This window comes from Trachemys scripta, chromosome 1 (assembly GCF_013100865.1).
Source record: "Trachemys scripta elegans isolate TJP31775 chromosome 1, CAS_Tse_1.0, whole genome shotgun sequence".
NCBI classification, from domain to species: domain Eukaryota; kingdom Metazoa; phylum Chordata; order Testudines; family Emydidae; genus Trachemys; species Trachemys scripta.
The window spans coordinates 262,552,073-262,576,946 of record NC_048298.1 but is presented as its reverse complement, the minus strand read 5'-3'; positions in this window follow the sequence as shown (position 1 = coordinate 262,576,946).

Sequence of the window (24,874 nt, the reverse complement as noted above, 5' to 3'; positions counted from 1 at the left end):
GTACTTGTGGCACCTTAGAGACTAACAAATTTATTAGAGCATAAGCTTTCGTGGACTACAGCCCACTTCTTCGGATGCATATCGAAGAAGTGGGCTGTAGTCCACAAAAGCTTATGCTCTAATAAATTTGTTAGTCTCTAAGGTGCCACAAGTACTCCTGTTCTTCTTTTTGAGGATGGGGAAAGAGACCTTTTCTGATACATATGACAAAGTAATCCCTGAGCTACAGAGATAGTGTACCAAAATGTGATGACTCATACTTATGGAGAAGTGGGTCAGAATTGCCCTCTAGAAACTCCAAAGGCTACCAGTCCATAGATGACCAATTCAGTTTTGGGAGATTAACTTTTCGGACCACTGTTATGCTGGTGATGCCACGAAAAAATATTGTTGCACTGGGTTATAAAGCTTGGTGATGTTCAGGAAATTATTGATGGATTTGCATGCGTGGGGTTCTCAAGCTGTTCTGGGGCAATTGATGGAACACATGTGCCTATCATTTGCTTCCCCTTCCCTCCCACAGGGCACAGAATTTCTAAACAGAAAGTCATATTTCTCAATGCTACTGAAAGGGCTATGTGATGGACAGTGTTCACTGTTGGTGTTGAATAGTGGTTAGGGAGTTAGTGCCCTAGTCACCATGTCTCTGTTCTTTTCCCTTAACCACCTTCATTCTTGGTATCAATCTGTCTTTTATTGGGGGTTGACTCAACTCTCCAGTCAGGTCATCACTCAGTCCTGTCTCTCCCCCTTGTGATAGGGTTCCTAGGAAAATATAGGGATCAGCTTTGACCCCTATGAGTGTCTGATCCCAGCCAGGGTTTCAAAAGGTTCTTGTCCTTTCCTTCCTTCCTTCCTTCCCTGGGGGAGCGGGGGAGAGAAGGGAAGGGAATCTAGATGGTGAGGGCTTTGGAGGCCTTCTTAATGAGAGGAGAGTGGTGATTTGGTAGGGGAGCTCCAGTCCTCCTGCGCCACGGCTGGGGTCCAGGGCCCTATAAGGGTTACCAAGTGTCCAGGACCCAGGAATTAATTAAGGCTGCCTCCCTGGGCTGTTTCCTATCACCTACTATCTTGTCAAAGTGTTGCAGTCTGTTGTATGAGTATGAGTATGTTGTTGAAGTAGTATGAGAAAAGGTACCAATTGAACTTTCAGTCCCTCTGGGCTCAGTAGGCAGGCTCCTCTTTTCCAGGAGATTTCTGCAGCACTTTGCTTGGGATCATTTAGGGAAGATCCTCCTCCCTACATTGTTAACCCCCTTCTGAGCTGTCTGACTCCAGTTTAAGCTCCACGGCCAGGTGGAGTATGCTCTGCAGGTGTGGCTTGGAGCCAGGGCCGGCTCCAGGGTTTTTGCCACCCCAAGCGGTGCAAAAAAAAAAAAAGCCGTGATCACGATCTGCGGCACCAATTCGGCAGGAGGTCCTTCGCTCTGAGCGGGAGTGAGGGACCATCCACCGAATTGCCGCCGAATAGCTGGATGTGCCGCCCCTCTCCGGAGTGGCCGCCCCAAGCACCTACTTGGCAAGCTGGTGCCTGGAGCCGGCCCTGCTTGGAGCAGTCACATGTGCCAAAAGTTGCTCCTAACCTCTTCAGTTCTTGTGTGGGTTTTATAAACATGATCACAGGCAAGTTTACAGATGTAAGTTCAGGGTGATCTGGAATGATCCATAATGCTAGGAAATTTCCAAACTCAGCTCTATTTGCCTTAATGGTGAAAGGACTGTTTTCTATGGATATTAATGTTATGGAGATTGCTCTGGTTGTCCTGGGAGTCACAATTTATTCTCTGCTACGCTGATTAATTAAGCCATCCACTGACCTATTGGACAGAAGGAAGAAACTGTTTAACTACTGCCTCACTAGCTGCAGGATAGTAGCAGAGTGTGCATTTGGCTGGCTGTTTGTTTGAAATGAAGATGGCCCTGTTTGTGGAATAGGTTGGAAGCAGCAAGCAAAGAAAAAAGGTTCCAACTATTATAGCAGCATGTTTTATTTTATTCAATATTTGTGAGAAAGCTGTTGCAATGGCTAGAAGGCTCTGGTGTAGAGACTTCGTCAGCAGTTTAAAGAGCGAGCAAGGCATCTAATAGAAAACTGAAAGAGCTGGGGGAATATTGTCATGAATGCCTATTGCTCTTTTTTTGAATTTCAGGCCTTAAATGTGCAGCTGTACATCCAGATATAAGCCTGTGGACCTGCGGATTGCAATGGATTGTTTTTTGGTAGTGGAAGTGATATGTTGTGGCAATCCTTGTTTTACTTTGTGTCTTTGCCTAAATATTTTTGTACAACTTTTGTTTCCACTGTCCAAATACATTGCCTTACAGAAGTACCATCTCAAATCCATATGCTTAGCTAAGCTGTCTGTTACCACTAGTCTAGCATTTAGACATCGGTCATAACTATAAATGGAAGGGTAACAGCTCTCCTGTGTATAGTATTATAAAATCCCTCCTGGCCAGAGACTCCAAAATCCTTTTACCTGTAAAGGGTTAAGAAGCTCAGGTAACCTGGCTGACACCTGACCCAAAGGACCAATAAGGGGACAAGATACTTTCAAATCTTGGGGGGGTGAGGAAGGCTTTTGTTTGTGCTCTTTATTTGGGAGTTCGTTCGCTCTTGGGACTGAGAGGGACCAGACATCAATCCAGGTTCTCCAAATCTTTCTGAACAAGTCTCTCATATTTCAAACTTGTAAGTAAACAGCCAGGCAAGGCGTGTTAGTTTTTATCTTTGTTTTCTCAACTTGTAAATGTACCTTATCTGAAGAAGTGAGGTTCTTACCCACAAAAGCTTATGCTCCCAATACTTCTGTTAGTCTTAAAGGTGCCACAGGACCCTCTGTTGCTTTTTACAGATTCAGACTAACACGGCTACCCCTCTGATACTATCTCTGTTTGCTGTACTTTGAACCTAAGGCTAGAGCGGGGTCCTCTGAGCTCTTTAAGTTTGATTACCCTGTAAAGTTATTTTCCATCCTGATTTTACAGAGATGATTTTTACCTTTTTCTTTAATTAAAAGCCTTCTTTTTAAGAACCTGATTGATTTTTCCTTGTTTTTAGATCCAAGGGGGATGGATCTTGATCCACCAGGAGTTGGTGGGAGGAAGGAGGGGGAAGGTTAATTTCTCCTTGTTTTAAGATCCAAGGGTTTGGATCTGTATTCACCAGGGAATTGGTGAAGGTCTCGGAATTCTTGTCTGTGGAAAAAAACCAAACATTTATTTTTCATTTCATTGAAGAATTTCTCTGAATTTTCCAAATTTTCAGATGAAATTATTTGAAATGAGGTGTTTTTTATTAAAAGTGAATGGGAAAAAAATGAACCTCTATTTTATCTATCTAATCAATCTATCCCAGGGATTGGCAATCTTTGGCACACGGGACGGTTTGTTTACCTGCTGTGTCCACAGGTTTGGCCGCTTGCGGCTCCCACTTGCCGCGGGTCGCCATCCCAGGCCAATGAGGGCTGCGGGAAGCAGTGCGGGGAAAGGGATGTGCTGACAGCCACTTCCCGCCGCCCCCATTGGCCCGGAGTGGCGAAATGCAGCCAGTGGGAGCCATGATTGGTCAAACCTGCAGCAGGTAAACACACCGGCCCAGCCCACCAGGGTGCTTACCCTGACGAGCCACGTTCCAAAGCCTGCCAATCCCTGATCTATCCTCTTCCCCCCTCCAAAAAAACCCCAAACCAAAGATTGTTTCAATTCCATTCAGTTACAATTAAAACAAAAACATTTTTTGCGAACAATAAGAAAATGTTGAGTGATGTAAAAATGTTCATATAATTTGTTACAAGGAGAGAAAAAACAAACTAACCAGAAAAACCAACCCAATAAAAAACACTTTTTGACTGGCCCTCAGTAGAACCCAAGATTCCTGACCTCAACATTTTGTGGCTGTTTACCAAATAGTTGTGTAACCCATTGCCTAAATATGTGCAATTTTCCCTTCTAATAATAGCTACTACACAAATGAAATAGCATGTATTCCTGTAGCCTTGGTAGTAATGGCAAGATCTGAATGGTCTAGGGTTCAAATTCTGCTGATGACCTCTGTAGAATGTATTCTTATAGTTGTGTGAAATGATAGCCACACCTACCTTAGTCATACTCCATCAAGGGACAGACTTTTCTTTATATGACTTTGTTCACTATGATAGGCAGCTTTAATAGGCAGCAGATTTAAAACAAACAAAAGGAAGTATTTTTTTCAAACAATGCACTCCATCTTTGGAACTCCTTGCCAGAGGATGTTGTGAAAACCAAGACTATAACAGTGTTAAAAAAAACTAGATAAATACATGGAGGATAGGTCCATCAATGGCTATTAGCCAGGATGGGCAGGGATGGTGTCCCTAGCCTATGTTTGTCAGAATCTGGGAATGGGTGACAGGGGACGGATCACTTGATGATTACCTGTTCTGCCCATTCCCTCTGTGGCACCTGTCATTGGCCACTATTGGAAGACAGGATACTGGGCTAGATGGACATTTGGTCTGGCCCAGTATGACATTTCTTATGTTCTTATAATTCAACAGATTACAGGAATGGCTTGTGAATCCCTCCTTCCCTTCTGGTGTTTGTCCTTTTTGTTTCCTCCTTTTGCTGTTCCAATGACCTCTTATTCTTCTGTGTGGTGCTCTTCCATTAACTCCAGTTAACTTCAGCTGTCAGATGTGGATTGGGCAAATCTCTGGTGTCTAAACCTTTCAAGTGCCCCCACTTTTATTGCAAAGCTTCTGCCAATGTGAATAGATAGAACTGGCAAACTCAAGATTGTATTTATTTAGGCAGACTTTCCAAACACGGTTCCAATATCACTAACACAGGGGTTCCCAAACTTGGTTCATGGCTTGTTCAGGGTAAGCTCCTGGTGGGCCGTGAGATGCTTTGTTTACCTGAGGGTCCTCAGGTACAGCCACTCGCAGCTCCCAGTGGCTGCGGGTTGCCATTCCTGGCCAATGGGACCTGCGGGAAGTGGCGCAGGCCAGGCCACCGCTTCCTGCAGCTCCCAATGGCTGGGAACGGCGAACCACGGCCACTGGGAGTGGCGAGTGGCCATACTTGCGGATGCTCAGGTAGACAAAGTGCCTCACAGCCCGCCAGTGGCTTACCCTGAACAAGCCATGAACCAAGTTTGGGAACCCCTGCACTAGAAGTATCTGGAGAAATCTATGGCAAGCAGAGTTAAGAACAACAAGATGTCATTTTTAAAGTATATTAGGAACGGAAAGAATCATAACAATGGTATTGGTCCATTAGTAGATGGAAATAATGTCCACAATAATACAGAAAAGGCAAAAGTGTTTAATAAATATGTATCTTTTTTTCCCCACAGGTAACAAGCAGATTTGATGAAATATATAAGGTGGTAGGTGTGATGGGTTGGATCACAGAAACCCCCTTGGGGCTGACAACTGATGTGCCAAGACTACTTCTGCCCCTGCTTTCCTGCCCTGGCAGCTTGGGGATAAAGGTGCCCTGCTTGGTTTGAGCCAGACCCTCTAGCCTGCTGCAAACCCAGACCCGGGTCTGAACCACGTCCCCTAACAGCTGTAGGCTTAAACTGAAAGCAGCTTAAGAAGTGTTCCTGTCTTTAACACTCAGATGCCCAACTCCCAATGGGGTCCAAAAACCAAATAAATCCATTTTACCTTGTTTAAAGATTATACAGGGTAAACTCATAAATTGTTCGCCCTCTATAGCACTGATAGAGAGGTATGTTACAGCTATTTGCCACCCCCTCCCCCGAAGTATTAAACATACTCAGGGTTAATTAATAAGTAAAAAGTGATTTTATTAAATACAGAAAGTAGGATTTAAGTGGTTCCAAGTAATAGCAGACAGAACAAAGTAAATTACCAAGTAAAATAAAATAGAACACGCAAGTCTATGTCTAATACAGTAAAAAAAAACTGAATACAGAAAAAATCCTCACCCTCAGAGGAATTCCAGTAAGCTTCCTTTTACAAACTAGTCTATTTCTAGTCTGAGTCCAGCAGTCACTCTCACCCACTGTAGTCACTGTCCTTTGTTCCAGTTTCTTTCAGGTATCCTTGGGGATGGCAAGGCTAACCCTTGAGCCAGCTGAAGACAAAATGGAGGGGTCTTCCAGGGGTTTAAATATACTTTCTCTTGTGGGTGATATCCCTCCCTCCCCCTGTGTAGAATTCCAGCTATAAGATGGAGTTTTGGAGTCACATGAGAAAGTCAAATGTCCATGCATGACTTAGAACTTACAGGTAGTAGCCACGGTTCACATGCTACATTGAACATCCTCATGTAGACTTCTTATGTGTATTGGAGCCTTCCAAGATCCATTGTCCACTAAGTGCTTCTCAATTGGGCACTTAACTTGCAAATTCCTTTCTAAAGAAGCTGACCAGATGCCTTACTAAGGTTATTTAAAAATCAAGCAAGTATACAGCCAATATTCATAACTTTGAATACAACAATGACACATGCATACAAATAAGATGAATATATGCAGTAGGTCATAACCTTTATATAGATATGTTACATGGCATATGTAGCTTAAAACATATTCTAGTTATGTCATGTATACATTCATAAGCATATTTCCATAAAGCCTTATGGGGTGCACCGTCACAGTAGGTAAATTGCTTCTTAGCTTATAAATGTCAGGATACTTCACCTTAACCCTTTGTTCAGTTGAGGGGACAGCAGAAATTCCCACTGCTGACTGAGCCATTTCTTGCCACTAGTCACTCTTTTGTTAGTGTACCCGTAGTTTCTATGGGATGCTAGAGCTGTACCTTGAGGGCAATAAACCTGGCCAAGTGCCTTTGTCACTGAACTGTGCCTGTGGTCTTTCTTTATGAGTCACATTGAGGTCTGCTGCATTAGCAGGCTGTGCTATGTGCTGGTGCTGATAACACTGGTGCTAAACAAACAGAACCACTGAACAGCTGTAAAAAAACTCAACAACTTCAACAAAATTCTTCAGGATCATACTTAACAATATCTGTATTTGGGGAAAATAGATGTAGTCATATCACATGATGATGACACTCCCCATTTGTAAGGAGGTGTACAAACCGCCCACTGGAGAGGAAGGAGCAAAGGAATTGTTCTGTGCTTGGCATCCCCATCCCACCACATTTGCAAAGCTGTCACAGGCTCAAGGAGAAGCTTAAAAATGGAAGCAGAGTAGCTCACTGCAAGGCAGAAAATGGAGATGAGCTGACCTACATTTTGAGCTCCTGAGAAGGAATGCCAAAGAAGCTTTGGCTGCCTGAGGCGTGGCTATAGTGATCTGACCAAGATGACAAAGGAGAGGCCTGTGACTCTCTGAAGGTAGAGACAGTATATTTGTATTTTAGTTAATTACTCTACCCTATGAGAAGAGAGAGTACTGCTAGGAAGTGATATAGGGAGGCAGAAGTCCCAAGGTGCAGGACTTAGCTGCTGATGGTTGGGCCCTGGATCAGAGCCCAATGAGGAGGGTAGCCCTGTGGTCCCCTACAAATCCCTAAAGAGGGACAATGATGGAAGTCTGTCTCTTGGTGAGGAAGTTAGTTATGAGAAGACCCTTTAGGTACAACAGTTCAGACCACAAAACACTGAGTCCAGGGGAAAGCCCTGAATCTCTTGCCAAAGTCTGAAGACTTCTCCATTATTGGACTATCTATATGTACTCCAAAAGGGGTGGATTGAAAATATGACCTGGATGGAAGACTAAGTCATTGAAAGGACAGACCACCACAGACAACAGGGTGTTGCTGTAGCAAAAGAGGGGGATGCCTAGGAGGAAGACAACTTGCCACATAAAAGTATGGCCATTGGGTGGTACTAGTGTTGAGTATCCACCATCACAAAATTCCACTAATATCTCAGGAAGATGTTAAAGAGAAACTAGTAAAGTTAGATATATTTAAAGCCATGGGTATAAATAAGTTACATCGAAGACTTTAAAAAGATCTGGCTGAGGAGCATGCTGGACCATTATTGTTAATTTTCAATAAGTGTTGAAGCGCTAAAGTTTCAGAAGACTGAAAGAAAGCTAATGTCCCAATTTTTTAAAAAAGGGGAAAGAATGTCCATAGCCTATCAGTCTGTCATTGATCCCAGGCAACATAATGCAGCAACTGATATGATTAATAAAGGAGGGTAATATAATTAATGCCAATCAACATGGGTATTTGAAAAACTAACTTGATATCTTTTTTGATGAGATTAGAAGCTTGGTTGATAAAGACAATAGTGTTGATGTAATATGCCTATGTAAAAGACCTAAATTAACATGGCACATTAAAATGTATTAAAAGCTGGCTATTTGGTAGGTCTCAAAATTAGGGTTGTCAAACAATCTAAAAACCACAATTAATCATAAGATTGAGTAAATAGTTGTGATTAATCACACTGTTAAACAATAATAAAATACCAATTAAAATGTATTATAAATATTTTTGGATGTTTTGCTACAATTTCAAATACATGTGTTTCAATTACAAATATAAAATATAAAGTGTACAGTGCTCATTTTATATTATAATTATTTTTATTATAAATATTTGAACTGTAAAAAAAATAAACAAAAGATATTTTTCAGTAAACCTCATACAGTACTGTAGTACAATCTCTTAATAGTGACAGTGTAACTTACAGATGTAGAATTATTTTTTTACATAACTGCACTCAAAAGGAAAAGAATGTAAAGCTTTAGAGCCTGTAAGTCATAGCTTAAAGGGACATATTAATGTTTGGCATATCTGGCATGTAAATACATTGCAATGTTGGCTACAACAATGCCATCTGAATGCCTGTTCTCAGTTGCAGGTAACATTGTAAATAAGAAGCGAGCAGCAGCATCTCCTGTAAATGTAAACAAACTTGTGTGTCTTATCGACTGGCTGAACAAGAAGTAGGACTGAGTGGACTTATATTAGGTAAATTGAAAGATACTATTTCTTTTTTGTCTTTTTTACAGGGTAAATATTTGTAATAAAAATAATATAAAATGAGCACTGTACACTTTGTATTTTGTGTTGTAATTGAAATAAATATCTTTACAAATGTGGAAAAACATCCAAAATATTTATAATAAATTTAAATTGTTGTTCTATTATTGTTTAACAGTGCAACTGACACTGTGATTAATTGGATATTGTTTTTAATCTAGTTAATTTATTTTGCACTAATTACATGCATTCACTACATGCATGATTAATTGACAGCCCTACTCAAAATATAATCATAAACAACAAATCATCATTGAATATGAGTGTTTCTAGTAGGGTCATATAGAGATTGGTTCTTGGACCTATGCTATGTAACATTTTTATTATGGCGTGAAAGACTGCACAGCCTCCTCTCCCTATAATGCCAGCAGATCCAGAACAGAACTCAGCTGTGCTCCAAGGAGAGCATTTGCTGCATGGAGCCACCATGGTCAGATAGGAAAATGCAATGTGAGCTCTCCACTCTGAGCTAATAGGAAGTAGAATTTCAAAAATTCTTGGGGAAAGGGTGGATGTCTGTGTACCTGAATGCAGCGCAGCAGAGTTCAGACTGCTGACCACAGAAGTCAGGGTGGGCATCGCAGAACACCTCCTGGAGGCCATTTATAGCAACATAACCAACCGTGGTGTCTACACTGACACTTTTGTTGGTATATCTTTGCCTCAAAAATCTCTATGCCTCTCATAGTGGTTTTATTTTGTCATCAGAGCAGGAGCGTTTTGTCAGCAGAAGGAGCATTGCAGTTTATACACTTCCACTTTTTTTGTCGACAAAACCTGACTTTATCGATGAAACTTACAACTAAGAGCTTTAACTCTTTGCCCAGGCCTATTTCAGCCAGATTCTATCTGTTCCCAGAAAGAATATAGTTACTTAGTCACTGTGTCTTTTCTAAAACAAATTCTCTTCGGTTCACTAACCAGTGCAAATTATATATGTGTGTGTGTGTGTGTGTATACATATATATATATATATATACATATACACCTACACACAGACTACATTCTAAAGGAAATTACACTTCTGGAAGACTATTTGAATTTTGAATTCTCCTGTGGTAATTCTCTGTCTTTATCATATTAATCTGAAGAGTTTTCTGCTTTGCATTGACAACTCTCTTGAACATAAAGTGGAGGTTCTAATTTCAGTCTTAATATCTGCAATAAAATTTAGCTTTGTAATCCTTCAACAAAACACATAGGAAAGTCTCCTTTGCACTTCCTAATGTAACATCTCCTATTTGGGAAATAAATATCCCACAGATGGTAAAACAGTTAAAAAAAGTAATCCGTGGACTTTCTTATATATACATCTGTAAAAATTAGTGAGTTGTTCCAAGAAGATTCTACTATATTTTTAAATTCAGGATAGTAATTATACAGAGACTCTGATAAACCACAGTAAGCACTAACTTAGAGGTTGGGGCAATTCTAACGGGACAGAGCTGGCCATTGACAGTGCTGATAATACTAACAATGTAATGACACATGGAGAACAGGTCACAACAGGGAGCCATAGTGGCTTTTATTTAAGCAAATTCAGGAAATCCTAAATTTTTAGTAGGCACTGTACTTCTACAGCTTGTACAGAATTGGAAATATGTGCTTTGTCACCACACTAACCTATTTGATCTTTCAGTGTTAGTGCTATAATATCAATAGCTAGGCGTAGGAGAATTATATGTGTAGATGTATAGGGCAAAATCCTTGGCCCAGTTAAATTAATGGGAGTTTTGACATTAATTTCAACTGGGCCAATATTTCACCCATGAGCTCTGTTTTTATTTATACTTGGACAGCTGGTGGCAGCTTTCCAAGATAAAGTCTTTCGGGAAGTTTCTTAAAGGGACAAATGGCAACTAAGCTGTTAATACCCATTAAAAGTAAATGGAAATTAGGCCCCTAACTTCCTTTCAAACTCTCCACTCAAATGAAGAATGGTGAAATGGTGTTATTTCCTAACTGGGTTTTTATAAGGGATGCAGAGGTAAATAAATAAATATATGGAGATATACCTATCTCATAGAACTGGAAGGGAAAAGTCGTTGAGTCCAGTCCCCTGCCTTCACTAGCAGGACCAAGTACTGATTTTGCCCCAGAACCCTAAGTGGCCCCCTCAAGGATTAAACTCACAACCCTGGGTTTAGCAGGCCAATGTCCAAACCACTGAGATATCCCTCCCCCCTAAGAATAAAGGATTTCAGTGATTGTGGCCACAGAAATGAAACTGTTCCTTATGGGTGGATAAGGTAGTGTTGGAGTCTGGTTTTCTATATTCTCAGATCATCACCACATGAGCAGAATTAAGGTTGTTTGTGTGCCCTAATTGTGCATTTCCATAATTTCAAATAGTTGAATTTTGTTTGTTTGAGCTTACCTCTGAAAATTATGTATTTCTCATAGTGTGTTGTTTGTTTTTAGTTTTGTTTTAAATAACCATTGGTATAACATTCTTGGAATGCTTTTTGCCCTAAAGATTACTGTCACTGGGTGGTTGGCCCTCTGAGCCTACCTGTAACATTCTCCACTAAGGATTATGAGCCAACTCAGATCCACTGTTATCTCAAAGGGGAGCCAAGATAACTCTGAATGTCTAATGGTGTAGGTGTCAGAATAAGAACAAGCCCCCTTTTCCCAAAAGAGCAGATTCTCCCTCTGCTGTATCTGTCACCGGTGGACTGGTACAGATCTCCTCCCCTCTTCCCTTGTGTGTTGTGCAATAAATGAAAATTGACAAAGAAATAAGTGTTGAACAACAGGTAAGTGTATTAAGGGATAAATTACAGATAAGGGAAGGGATAAATGTGAATGAGCAATAATTATATAAACAACACAAAACCAGTGACACAGCAGCTCTCCCTATGAATATAAAGCTCAGGCCCAAAATACAGAACCCACCCTGGCAATTGAAAGTGTAATCTCAACTAAGGAAACCCTAACTATTATGTTTCGCTATATTCCCAGCTCTTCCAGGCGGTGGTGAAGTCCAGGACCTCCACTCCGTGGATAATTGGAACCTGTAGAGGAGGAGCACTGGAGAGTCCCTCAATGACAGTTGAGATGGAAGAAATGAACCGAGAACTCTCTGATTGTTGACGTTCCCAGGAACAGGAGCAAATAAGGTAGAATGTGTCTTCTTCTTTCTTCTCACCTCAGGAGTGAAAGGTATTCTTCAATGGTGCACTGGTGCCACGAAAACCCGAGCCGCACACGCAAAGTCACTAAGATGGACTGCACCACCAGTCTGTGATTACATTCCTTTTATACAGTTTGTGGCGGTAAAACATGGTATGATTCTGGGAAAGGCAGGAAACAGTCTGAGGTGATAGAATCTTGGGGATAGCCCAACGGCGGGAAAAAACAGTTCAATCTAGTTACATCCAGGCTAAGCTGACACTGCATAGAGGGGTCACAAAATGGAGTCACAAGATGACAGTTCAGACTCCATCTTGAATTGCTGCAATATCCTTAAAAACTGATTATTGGATCTAATACACACATGTAATTCAAAAAAACATAAACAATATAATATTTCATACCCAACAGCACCTGTGAGTATTTAATTGCCTAGGTCACTGGGCAGCAGTTAATTAGCTAAGGAACATATTAGACTTTTATAAAGGGTTATGAAGGTTCTGTCATAGGGCCTAGCTGACAGGAAGCTCCTGAGGAAATGTACTTCTCAGGAGAGCTGGTTAGGGAATACACCAGGAAACAAGGAAAGGTGCTCCTAGGACCTAGAGGGAAGAGGTTTCAGATGGTAAGAGTTCTAAGTGCCAAGCCCTCGGGGACCTGGTCATAGCAGAAGGATCTTACTGGACAGGGGAAGGGGCCCCATATCACAGAGGATCTACATGCTGCTCATGAGAAAAGCTGCAGTGGTTTGACCAGTGTGGGGACCCTAACTCAGAGGAGACACCCTTTCTCAGGTGTTGGAAAGTCGTCTGATTCCAGAGGAAAGGTACATGGTTGAGAGGTCATTACTAGTAAGTAGTGTGGAGAAAAGTGGCAAATGGCTTATGTGGGGCAGACAAAATAAGGTTCAGTTACTCATCCTTCTCCCCCCCTCGATCCTAGGACTCTAGGATCAAGGCTTACATGTGTACCATGTTTGACCTTTGGCTAAATCAATTCAACCACTGAAAGGGCACTGTTCACTATATAAACATTATTTAAATGAAAGTTCATTGGGAGAAATTGAGGCAGGAACATACCTGTGTTTCCATACTGGTGTGCTGGGGGTATGTGTGGATACATGGTGTACCCTGCTGTGTCAAGACTGGCATAAAAGGTATGTCTATACAGCAGCTAGGAATCCCACATTGAGTAGATATATATATGCTAGCCCTGCTTAAGCTAACACCTAAAACTAGTGGTGTGGCACAGGTAGTTGCTTGGGCTAGCTTCCTGAATACAATCCTGCCCAACCACATGTGTCTGTACGTGAGTGGCTAGACTGTTGTGAACAGAGTGCTATTTTTAGGTGCTAGCTCAAGCACAGGTAATACATGTATGTCTACCCAAGATGGGAATATGTACCCTTAGTTACTGGAACATACACTCAACCACAACTAAAGGTTAATGACACTTTTGGGGGAGGAGGGTTGTCTGGGAATGTATTGAAGGATTTTTTTAAATGTTATTATTCCATGGAATCAGTGTAGAAGGAATGGGATGTGTGGGTGGAGGGGGATTCTCAGTCTCATAACCCACTGTATGGGCCTTGGGAAGCAGTGGGGCATAGTAAAGCAGGGCAGCCGTTCTTTGCACCCCTGGGTCATGAAGTTTCATGAGTTTCATGGGATGGCAAGAAGGGAAGGAGTTGTTAATTTGTTATGACTCCCTCCTTTTCACTCACCTTGATCTCTAATAGGCCCCTCAGCTGACCAAAAAGCCTTATTAGGCCCATCAGCTTAATCAAGTCTAGGTTTTCTTCTCTAGTCCCAATATTCACCCTAAGTAACATTTCTTTCCCTCATCCTGGAGGAAATCTATAGTTGTCTATAATCATAGGTCAGGTCTACACCAAAATAGTAGGTAGACCTAGCTACAGGTGAAAAATGTCATGTCCTGTGGGACATAGTGAGGTTGGTCCAATCCCCACTAAAGACTCAGCAAGGTCAGTGGAAGAATTTTCCCTTGGGTGCATTGGTTTATTACAGTGATGGAAAAAACATTTCTATTGCAGTAGTAAGTGTCTATTGTGACAGATCGAGACCAGTGAGGTACAGGAGTCTGGTAGAGGGCAAATATACTGGTCACGGGATGAGTAGTTTTCTGTACCCTGAGTGACCAGAGCAGGGGCTGCACTAGAGTAATCAGGAACCTGCTAGAACCAGTTAAGGAAGGCTAATTAGGACACCTGGAGCCAATTAAGAAGAAGCTGCTAGAATCAATTAAGGCAGGCTAATCAGGGCACCTGGGTTTTAAAAGGAGCTCACTTCAGTTTGTGGTGTGAGTGTGAGGAGCTGGGAGCAAGAGGCGCAAGGAGCTGAGAGCGAGCGAGCTAGCTAGCTAGCTGCTGGAGGACTGAGGAGCACAAGCGTTATCAGACACCAGGAGGAAGGTCCTGTGGTGAGACTAAGGAAGGTGTTTGGAGGAGGCCATGGGGAAGTAGCCCAGGGAGTTATAGCTGTCATGCAGCTGTTACAGGAGGCACTATAGACAGCTGCAGTCCACAGGGCCCTGGGCTGGAACCTGGAGTAGAGGGGGGGCCTGGGTTCCCCCCAAACCTCCCAATTGACCTGGACTGTGGGTTCTTCCAGAGGGGAAGGTCTCTGGGCTGTTCCCCAACCCACATGGTGAATCTCTGAGGCAAGAATATCCGCCAATAAGTGCAGGACCCACCAAGATAGAGGAGGAACTTTGCCACACTATGCTATCGCAATGTTGCTGCAGTTGTGTTGATGTAGAGCTTGTAGGATAGACCTACATGTAGAAAATAGGCAATCAGATGCTTATGCTGATGAAGGCCATAAAAAACCCAGAAAGAGAGCAAATAGACCTAACAACTCCAAAGACGAATGAAGCTGTCTTGTAAATTTATCCTGATCTCTTCCAACTCTACATGACCCCATTCTATACAGATTACGGTTTCAAAAATAAGTTTTCTTGGAAAATTCCTGTGATTTGAACTACCCTATTCCACAGGCTCTAAAGGAGCCATCTCTGTGTGAAGTTCGGATCTGCAAAGACTTACCTCTGATGATAAAGTGGCCAAAAAAATCATAATACACTGGGAAAAGGGGGAAGGAGGGAATTAAAACAAAGATAATTGCTGATTACATAGCAAATAAACATCTTTTATCCCACACTTTCTGAATTCTCAGAAAAAACAGTCTTCTCTTCACCTATTTGAAACATCCCAATTTGCAAGTTCCAATCAAAAGAGTTGAAGATGGGGTTGAAAATAATGTCTAAAATGAAATTCTAAACTCAGGTTACTGACACCTAAATGAAATGTGGCATCCCTTTCGATACATGTTACTACAATGGTTATGCTAGAAAAAAATGTAGTGCCGTATCTGTTTAAATATTACTTTTTTTTATTTAATGGCTCATGAAATATTTTAAGATAATACCTTAATGGGTTCAGTCATTGAATAGTATGTCAATTAAACTAATATTTACATTATTAACACATGCCTTTCTTCCATCACTTGCAATTTGAACATTCATAGATTGGTAGCAAATATAAAGGGACACATTTTTGAGATATATTTTATGGTGTCATTTACAGTATTATGCATTTTATTATATATTACATGATATTGTACTAGAAAGCCTCTAGTTCTATGTAGCCTTTTCTGAAGTAATAAAATGGTTTCCATGTGGACAAGCTGTATGACAAATGGTCAAGAAAGGTATTTTGACAAAAGAACTAGGTTATTGCTTCTTAAAACTATGATGACTGCTACTATTGCACAAGTATTTGTGTAGAACTTCTTTGGTGACTTAACTCTCTAAAACAGTATTAACTTGGTTTAAAACATTATTTGATTTGGTTTTTTGTTCAATTTTGATAGTAAAATAGAAAAGTGAAAGGATAATTCTTAGTTGCAACTCTATTTTCACTGAGGTCTTGTTACTATTATGCAATTCCATGTATATATTATAAAATAGATCTTCATGAAAAGTAACATCTTTAAATTAATGTAGTTGATATTGGCTCTAATCATGCTCTCATTCACGACAATGGGAATTTTCCATTAGACACAATAGCAGCAGGATTCACCTCTAAGACAAACAAATGCCGTAATTTCTGACATACCTCTTATTTTTATATCATTGCACTACTGGTCACAGGGTGAAAGCCCTGATAGAGGTAAACCAATGACTTTAGATGACCAGTAAATATGTAATGAGAAGATGTGGTAGGCTTCTAAGTTTACTGCACAGAGTCAAGAATTTATAACTATATGCCCTGTGGCAAAGCTTACTATCTTCGGAGCCAAGTAGAGCACCTCAAGGCCAGAGTTTTTGAGTGGCAACATATATTTTATTAAATAAAAAATTATTTACCTTATGAAATACCTATTTTCCAAATGAAATGGACTTCAAATAATGTGAGAAGGGAAGAGTCCATCTTTTCTAATAGCAGCCATTTAGCAAAACATAAATAAAATCTACCTTTTAAACAAATAACATGACGATCACGCACAATAAAATCGAACTTCCGCATGCGAGTTGAAGAATATGTGTGGGTTTGAGGAGAGAATAAGGAAGGCAATCATAAACTGCAAATTAGTATAAGTTGCTTACCCATATTTTTCTGCTCCTTATCACTCTGACTTCAGTAATAGTAATGAAGAGGCCTTTAACCTGCTATAGGATGAGAATGATTAATAGGGATATAAATGGGACAGTTTCAAAGAGGTGTGGAATAGTGATGTGAAATCATCAATTTTTTATATACGAACCTTTAGGCATTAAAGAGCACAGAGGGTGAACTAAACTTTAAATCCAAGGTATTTGCTATTTCTGACAAATCAGAATATGAACAGGAGTCTAACTAAAATATACACACACACATCCTATATTCTAGGATGTGTGCCTGTGTACAATATAATTCTATAATGTGAGTACATTGTGTGTGTGTGTGTGTGTGTGTGTGTCTGTGTGTGTGTGTATATACTATATATATGCATGCCAGTAATTAAAATATTGGGGACCACAACTATGACAATTAAACCTACAGGCATTTCTTCCTCCTTTCCCCAACCCCCACATGGAAACACAACAGGCTGTTTCTCCATTCAAAAACATAAACAAATTACCAAATTTAAATTGAACAAAAAAAGAAGCAGTTACTTTGTCTGAAGTGTTAGGAAAATAATGGAAGATTACATGCTAAAACAAACAAACAATTCAAAAGTTCTAGTCATATCATCTAGAAATTAGATATTACTCATTGCATATTTGCCAAAAATGAGTCATATTTGGGTTTTTATTTGATTTATATTTATAAATTACATTTATAGCATAAGTAAATGTTTGAACATTCTTAGAAATGCCTACTAAATTAAATTGAAACTGTTTATTTACAATTATATTTATTTGGATAAATAACATGACACTTCTCCTCACAGCCACTGTTCCTTTTATTTTTCCAGTGACTAAATACTATCCTTTAGTAAACATAAGACTAAAGATTAAAAACTAAAACTAACCCACTGTATTTCTGTAGTGCAAAATGAAAGCAGAATTCCTGTGTTCCTCCTAGATAATTGGGGGCCCCAGTTGTGCATATACATGTGAGTCCCCACAGCAAATGCGAGTAAAATTGCTCACCTGTCTAAGTACTCAAAACTCTAGTAAAAGGGATTCTAGCAAGAAGAAAGAAAAAATACTTGGCAAACTTAAGACAGACAAAAATCCCTGCTAAAGATGAAATCCTGGACCCCTTGAAATTAATGGGAATTTTGCCATTGACTTCAATGGGGCTAGTACTTCACCCAGTGATGCAAGCATGGCGATCACATCATAGGTGACTACATTAGTTTAGGTAGTCCTTATTTATGTAAGTAGCCTTTTTGATGTGGTAATCCTTCACTCAAAGAGAGGCCTCTATGATAGGACCAATAATAAGTTATTGCCAGTTGGACCTTTAGTCTTTATCCAAATCCCACGGAAGACAATAAGATTTCTATTGACTTTATTGGGGTTTGGATGAAGCATATTGATTGTTCACCAAATTGGGATCCTGTGGGGTGAAATGTGTTATAGTTTACATGAAACACCTTAAAGGGGCAATTGAAAAAATAGAGAATGTGAGAAAAGATCCACAAAAATGATTTGTGGCAAGGAGACCACACCTTGCGGTGAGAGACTTAAAGAACTCCATCTGTTTAGTTTGTCAAAAAAGAAGACCGAGAGGTGCCTTGATTAGAGTACTCTTACGTTCCTGGGGACAAGATACTGGGAATTAAAAGGCTCTTTAATCTAGCAAAGAAAGACATAAGAAACAATGGCTGGATGTTGAAACCAGACACATTCAAATTCAAAACAAGGCATACATTTTTAACAGTGAGGATGATTAACCACTGGGACAAACAAATAAAGGAAGAGATCGATTCTCCATCGCTTGATGTGTGCAAATCAAGACTGGATGACTTTCTGGAAGACCAGCATTGTCCAAAGTCAAGTTACTGGACTCTATAGATGGTAATTGGGTGAAATTTAAGGGCTTCTGGTCTACAGGATGTCAGACGTAATGGTCCCTTCTGGCCTTAAACCCTATAGATATCTGAATAAAGGATGTTTATAGTTAAATATTTGTAGTACTAAATTAAATTGTATTTATAAGCAAGAGACTCCAGAATGTTAGAGTAGAGATGGTCCAACAAATGAAATTCAAATTTGGGTTGAAATTCCTGAAAGTTTGGTGGATATTATTTGGCCCATGACTGATCAGCCTATGAAATTCAGATTTAGATTCCAAGTTTTCTGAAGTCTGGAGGAAACAAATAGATCTTGAATTCTAGTTTGAACACATCTCTAATGTAAATTTACAAACTACTGTAATAACATCGAAAGCTACTTGAAAATAAGCATTTAAAATACTGCAATTATTGATGGTATATGAATCTGATGGATAGAAACATCAAGTCCTTTCCCACTCACTTTTATTAGAACTGAAAAATGGACGTTGACTAAAAATTTCTTCTAAAATGTTAACTTTAATAATGGTCCTATTTCTGAGTGAGGATAGCTTTTCATTGAACATGTCTTAAATATTTTAAAGATAGACAATCCCTTTGTTAAAATTTCACATAAAGAAAGTTGGTCAGCTCTATTGGCAGGTTGATGATAGGCTTTTCATGCAGCCTAGACTTTTTAACATATCCCCAACACCTTCTGTTTTTGGCTGATTTCTTGAAAAGCTAACAAAGCTAACTTCTCATAGAAAATGTCCATTTCATTTATTTTATTATGACAGAAGCATAAATTGTTACCATCCCTAGTTATAGAGTTATATTTAGGACTGATTTGTGCACCCCTTTCTCACAAAGAGTACTCACTTGCATGAGTTAGTCCCATTGACTTCAGTGCAGACATATGCAAAATATTCAGGGAGACTACTCATGTGAGTGAGTGCTCACCAATGGGAAAAGGTTCCACAATCTATCCCATAATGAGACCTATTATAATATATTTGGGGACTAAATGTGAATAAAGGAAGGATGAATATGGTGACTTTTTTTCACCGTTTAACTTGGATAAGGAATATTATCTTGAAAGTTTTAACACCTTAGGGAGATCTCACAAAAGGATTTTAATGGAAAAGATTTTAACATGTAGTTTTAGAGGACTGCTGAGAAACAAAAACTTTGCTAATACACTCATAAGGCAGTTCACTCAAACTGACTGGTTAATGTCCAAGTTTTAAAAAGCTGAGAAGCGTGAAGTAACGCTATGAATGTTATGCATAATTATAAAAGGAGGAGAGAATCTCATCACAAATTCTGACTATTCTTACTCTCTTGTAGGCAGGATTGATTGTTTTTAATGTACTAGTTTAAAGGGCATACTGCAATATGAAAGACCAAAGCAAACAGTGTACAATTTTGTTTTTTATTTACTAAGGTTCAGGTGAGCAGCTTTGGAAGTAAATCTGCAAAAGCGACAGCAGGTTAAAAAAATGCTGCTGCTCATTTCATAGTAAACCAAACTACGGCAGAAAACTTCAAAAGTACAGCTTAGGTCAAAAAGTGAATGTATTGTTGTCACTGTTGCTTATTGAATGATAAGCATAAGGAAGGGTGGGAAGATGGAATCAGTTCATTCTATCTTCTGAAAGTGATTCTGTTCATAGTCTGAAACAGTTTTAGTAAGAAAGGATCAGGAAAATAAAGACAAATGTTTGCCTTTTTGGCAGAGATGCACCAAACCGTCTGAGTTAATTCTCAAAATGGTTTTGCACACTGAACCCTGGGATGCAGAGGCTGGGAAGGAATGAATATCTGAGATTCATGTGTGAGTTCACAGACTCAAACCTCCTAGGCAATTTCCTCCATGGTCTCCCCCCCCCCCCTCCGCCCCATGTTTACCTCCTTTTGAGAACAAACAACTAAAGTACTCCTTAACACTGTAATGGGATTGAAAAAAGAATTAGGTAAATTCATGGAGGCTAATAGCCAAGATGGTCAGGGATGCAGCCCATACTCTGGGAGTCCCTAGCCTCTGATTGCCAGAAGCTGGGAGTGAACGATAGGGGATTATTACCTGTTCTGTTCATTCCCTCTGTAGCACCTGACATTGTTGACTGTCGGAAAGGCAGAACACTGGGGAGATAGACCATTGATTTGGCCTAGTGTGGCCATCATTATTTGAGCTTCTTCTGAGATATTAATCCAAATAAGCGTGCAGTGCATTCTTCAGGGATGAGCCTGGACAAACGATGCATAAAGAATTGTGTTTGAGAATTCCCTGTATACATTTTTACTACAAAGGTTTCTGAGCTTTGCCTCTGTCCCCTATCTTAATAAACACATCTTTCCACTTTTATGAATAAGAAGGGGTGGAAGAACAGCATGGAAAACAACAACAACCTGGAAGTCTGTTTTTCATGTTGGCTGGAAATATTTGCAGCTATTGCTAAAATATTTATGGTTTTCACCAATCACCCTCCTAACACAATCTTGATGATAGTGAAAGTTCTCTTTCCTATATTTCTCCTCATGTGTGTTACCTATTGTGCATTATTGAAATGTTAACATTTTGACAGGAAAAGGACTGAATGTGATCTTGTTTTCTGCTACAGGGGGGAAAAAAATCAAAAAGAAACATCATATTTTGATTCATTCTGATATGAGCTTACTGATATATTTTTCTAATAGCTGTGTTAGTCTGTATCAGCAAAAACAATGAGGAGCACTCGTGGCACCTTAGAGACTAACAGATTTATTTGGGCATAAGCTTTCGTGGGCTAAAACCCACTTCATCAGATGCATGGAGTGGAAAATACAGTAGGCAGGTATAAATACACAATACATGAAAAGATGGGAGTTGCCTTACCAAGTGGCAACCTCATTAGCACTGACTCCCCACTTGGTAAGGCAACTCCCAGCTTTTCATGTACTATGTATTTATACCAGCCTACTGTATTTTCCACTCCATGCATCTGATGAAGTGGGTTTTAGCCCACTAAAGCTTATGCCCAAATAAATTTGTTAATCTCTAATGTGCCACGAATACTCCTCATTGGGCGATTAGGAAGAAACAATAAGACTTTCAAGATACTAATCTCTCTCCTTCCTGAGAGGTGTCCTGGGAGGTAGCTGTGACACTACTAGGTCAGGTGGTCCTATCACCTGGTACTAAACACTATCTTGGACTTCTAGTAATCTTCCATTAAAAAGAGGGGGAGGTCAAGACTGGGAAACAAAAGATTCCCACCTTAGGTAAGTCTTATTTAAGGCTGGGGAGTAAGGCAAACAGGACTCTCCTCCATTGCCTTCCTGCCCAAGAAGGACTGCTGAAAGTACCTGAAGGGACAAAGGAGCTCAACTGAGAGAAAGGCAAGGGCTGAGTCCAGACTGAGACAGAGGAGTCTAGTCTGTAAAGAGAAATAACTGGAAATCTAAGCTACAGAAAAACTGCATCCTGCCTACAGTCAACATTTAGGGTGAAAAATTACTTCTTGAAACCTGTTTCTTTAGTGTATGTATTTAGTTTGTGTATTTTGTTTTAGTTGCTTAGTAATTTGCTTTCCCTTATAAAATTGCTATCACTTATAATCACTTAACATCTGTTTGTTTGTTTGTAGTTAAACTTATTTCTCGTTTATAACATAAACTACTTTGTGCCATCCATATCTGGGGAGCAAGAAGCTGTGCATATCTCTTCACATTGACGGAGAGGACGAATTTTTATGAGCTTGCGCTATGCAGATCTTTCTATACAGCCCCAGACAATATTATCTGGGGTTTACGTCTCCACCATGGGTGTGCATGTGAGTGCTGGGTGAATCTTCTCACACAGATCTGACTGCAGTCTGTGTCTGCAGCTGGGTGTGGTCTTGCCTGAGTGTGTGCTGAAAACAGGCTTGAGAGCCTGTCACAGCAACCCAGTGCAAGGGAAACCCAGGCTGGCAGGGCCGGAGGGCTGAGTGGGACCCCAGCATATCAGGTGACATCCCAGAAGGGGGTCCAACCCATCACATTTGTTTTTAAGCATTTTTCTATTTTATTTATTTTAAATTTTCAGTTGTGGAAAATTAAGGGGGACTTCAACTATAGGGGATCAGACAATTATTTGATGACAGAAGATGCTGAGATTCAAAAAGTTAAAGCTTTATAGCTCTTAAAACAAACTGTCTATAGAACATCAGAAAACAGAGAAAGTACATATCCTTAAATCAAACTCTGAGTTCTCAAGCAGCATTTTTCTCACTTTGCCTATCTATAAATTTTGATTATTATTGATGGATTTTTTTTGTTGGTTTGTGTATGTGGTGAAATTGACATTTATTGATTTAAAAATCTAATCTTTTCAAGTTAAGTTAAAGGGACTTGTTCTTAGCTCATCTTCTCCAGACTATTTTGATTGAAGGTAGGCCTGTGTGGCTGCCATTCCTGTAAGAAACTGTTTATGTGCCAGATTTTAGGAGAGGCTGACACCGGCAGACCTGGTGCCAGCTCTTGTCAAAGTTCCGATGTCTCAGCTGAAAATTGACAAATACATAGGAGGAAGCAGTCTGGCTCACTTGTATGTTAACTTTGATAAAATCAGTATTAGAATTATAAAAATGTGTTTAGTGTTTCAACTTTATTGAATAGTTTTGAGTTGCTGTATTCATTAAATCTTATTTGTAAGGTAATATTTGAGCTGTTATATTGTGAACCTTTGTGAGTGTATAAATCACCAGACAGGAAACAGATTAATTAATGTGAAGGGCAGATCTTCAACAGGAAGTGTTATGCCCTTCCAAAAAGGAAAGATCTATCAATACCAGAGGGGCTATTGTTAGATGTTGCAACTGGAATTTCCCTATATACTGTCAACAAGATGACGAAAGACTCTTCGTTCCGCTCTCCTCCCCACCAAGATGAGTCTCCTCCTATCAGCTGAGTTTGCAGCTCAGAGCACATGGCAAGTGGAGGATTAAAATCCCCAAACAAAAGGAACTCTTCATTACCTTTTGAATTTAAGATTGTAATTCATGTGTGTGTTTGTTTACCTGTTTTAATCTTATAAAGAACTGTATGGTATCCTTTTCTTCTATAATAAATCTGTAGATAGTTTATTATAGGATTGGCTATAAGTGTCTTTGATGTATGATCTAAGGTGCAGTTGACTTGGGGTAAGTGACTGGTCTTCTGGACTGGGACTTATCCAAATATTGCTGTGACTCTTGGTGAAAGGGACCATCTTTAACAATGGTATGCTAACCTGGAGATAGATGAGAGTACCCAAGGAGAGAGTCTATGATTCCATGAGCCTTGGTCTGTCCTGAGGTTGGTACTCACGCTCTTAGGTCACTGCAGGCAACATTACAGAGGCTTCTCTGCTGTGGATTCCAGGAAACTGAGATTGGTACCTAAATCTAGGGAAGGGAGTCCCACAACTCTCTTTGAGGGTGGGGTTTAGGACACACCCCTATTCACAGCATTTGCTTAGATGGATCCCTGCTCAGCATGCAGTATTTTGGTACTGATCTCTCCCCATACATTGTACAGGGAGCCTAACCCAAGGTTTGTGGATTCTCTTGGATGGCTAAGTGCCTAAGAGTGAAGTATTGCAATGCTCAGCTTTGCAATGAGTAAGACGGTTTATGGATGTGGGCCTATCCACATTTGATAACTTGTGTAATTGCAAATATTATAGTGTCAGCATTAAGATAACAAAGTTATGTACAGTTACAGAAATGGAATCTCTTTCATCATTTGCTAATGATAGTCTTGTGTTTGTAGTCCAGTGTTTCTCAAACTGGGGTTGCCACGTGTGTAGGGAAAGCCCCTGGCGGGCCGGGCCGATTTGTTTACCTGCCCCGTCCGCAGGTCCGGCTGATCGCGGCTCCCACTGGCCGCGGTTCTCTGCAGCAGGACAATAGGGGCTGCTGGAAGCGGCGGCCAGTAAGTCCCTCTGCCCACGCTGCTTCCAGCAGCTCCCATTGGCCTGGAGCAGCGAACCGCGGCCAGTGGGAGCCGCGATCGGCCGGACCTGCAGACGGGGCAGGTAAGCAAACTGTCCCGGCCCGCAAGGGGCTTTCCCTACACAAGCAGCGACCCGAGTTTGAGAAACACTGTTGTAGTATTATTAAAACAAAGTGCTTGGAAATGAATACATCACTCTGGAAAATGCCTTCTCATGAGAATAGCATTCTAATACTAAAGAGTTAACCTTAGCTCTAACTCAGCCACTACTGTGGCCCTTGCTAGGGATTTCTATTC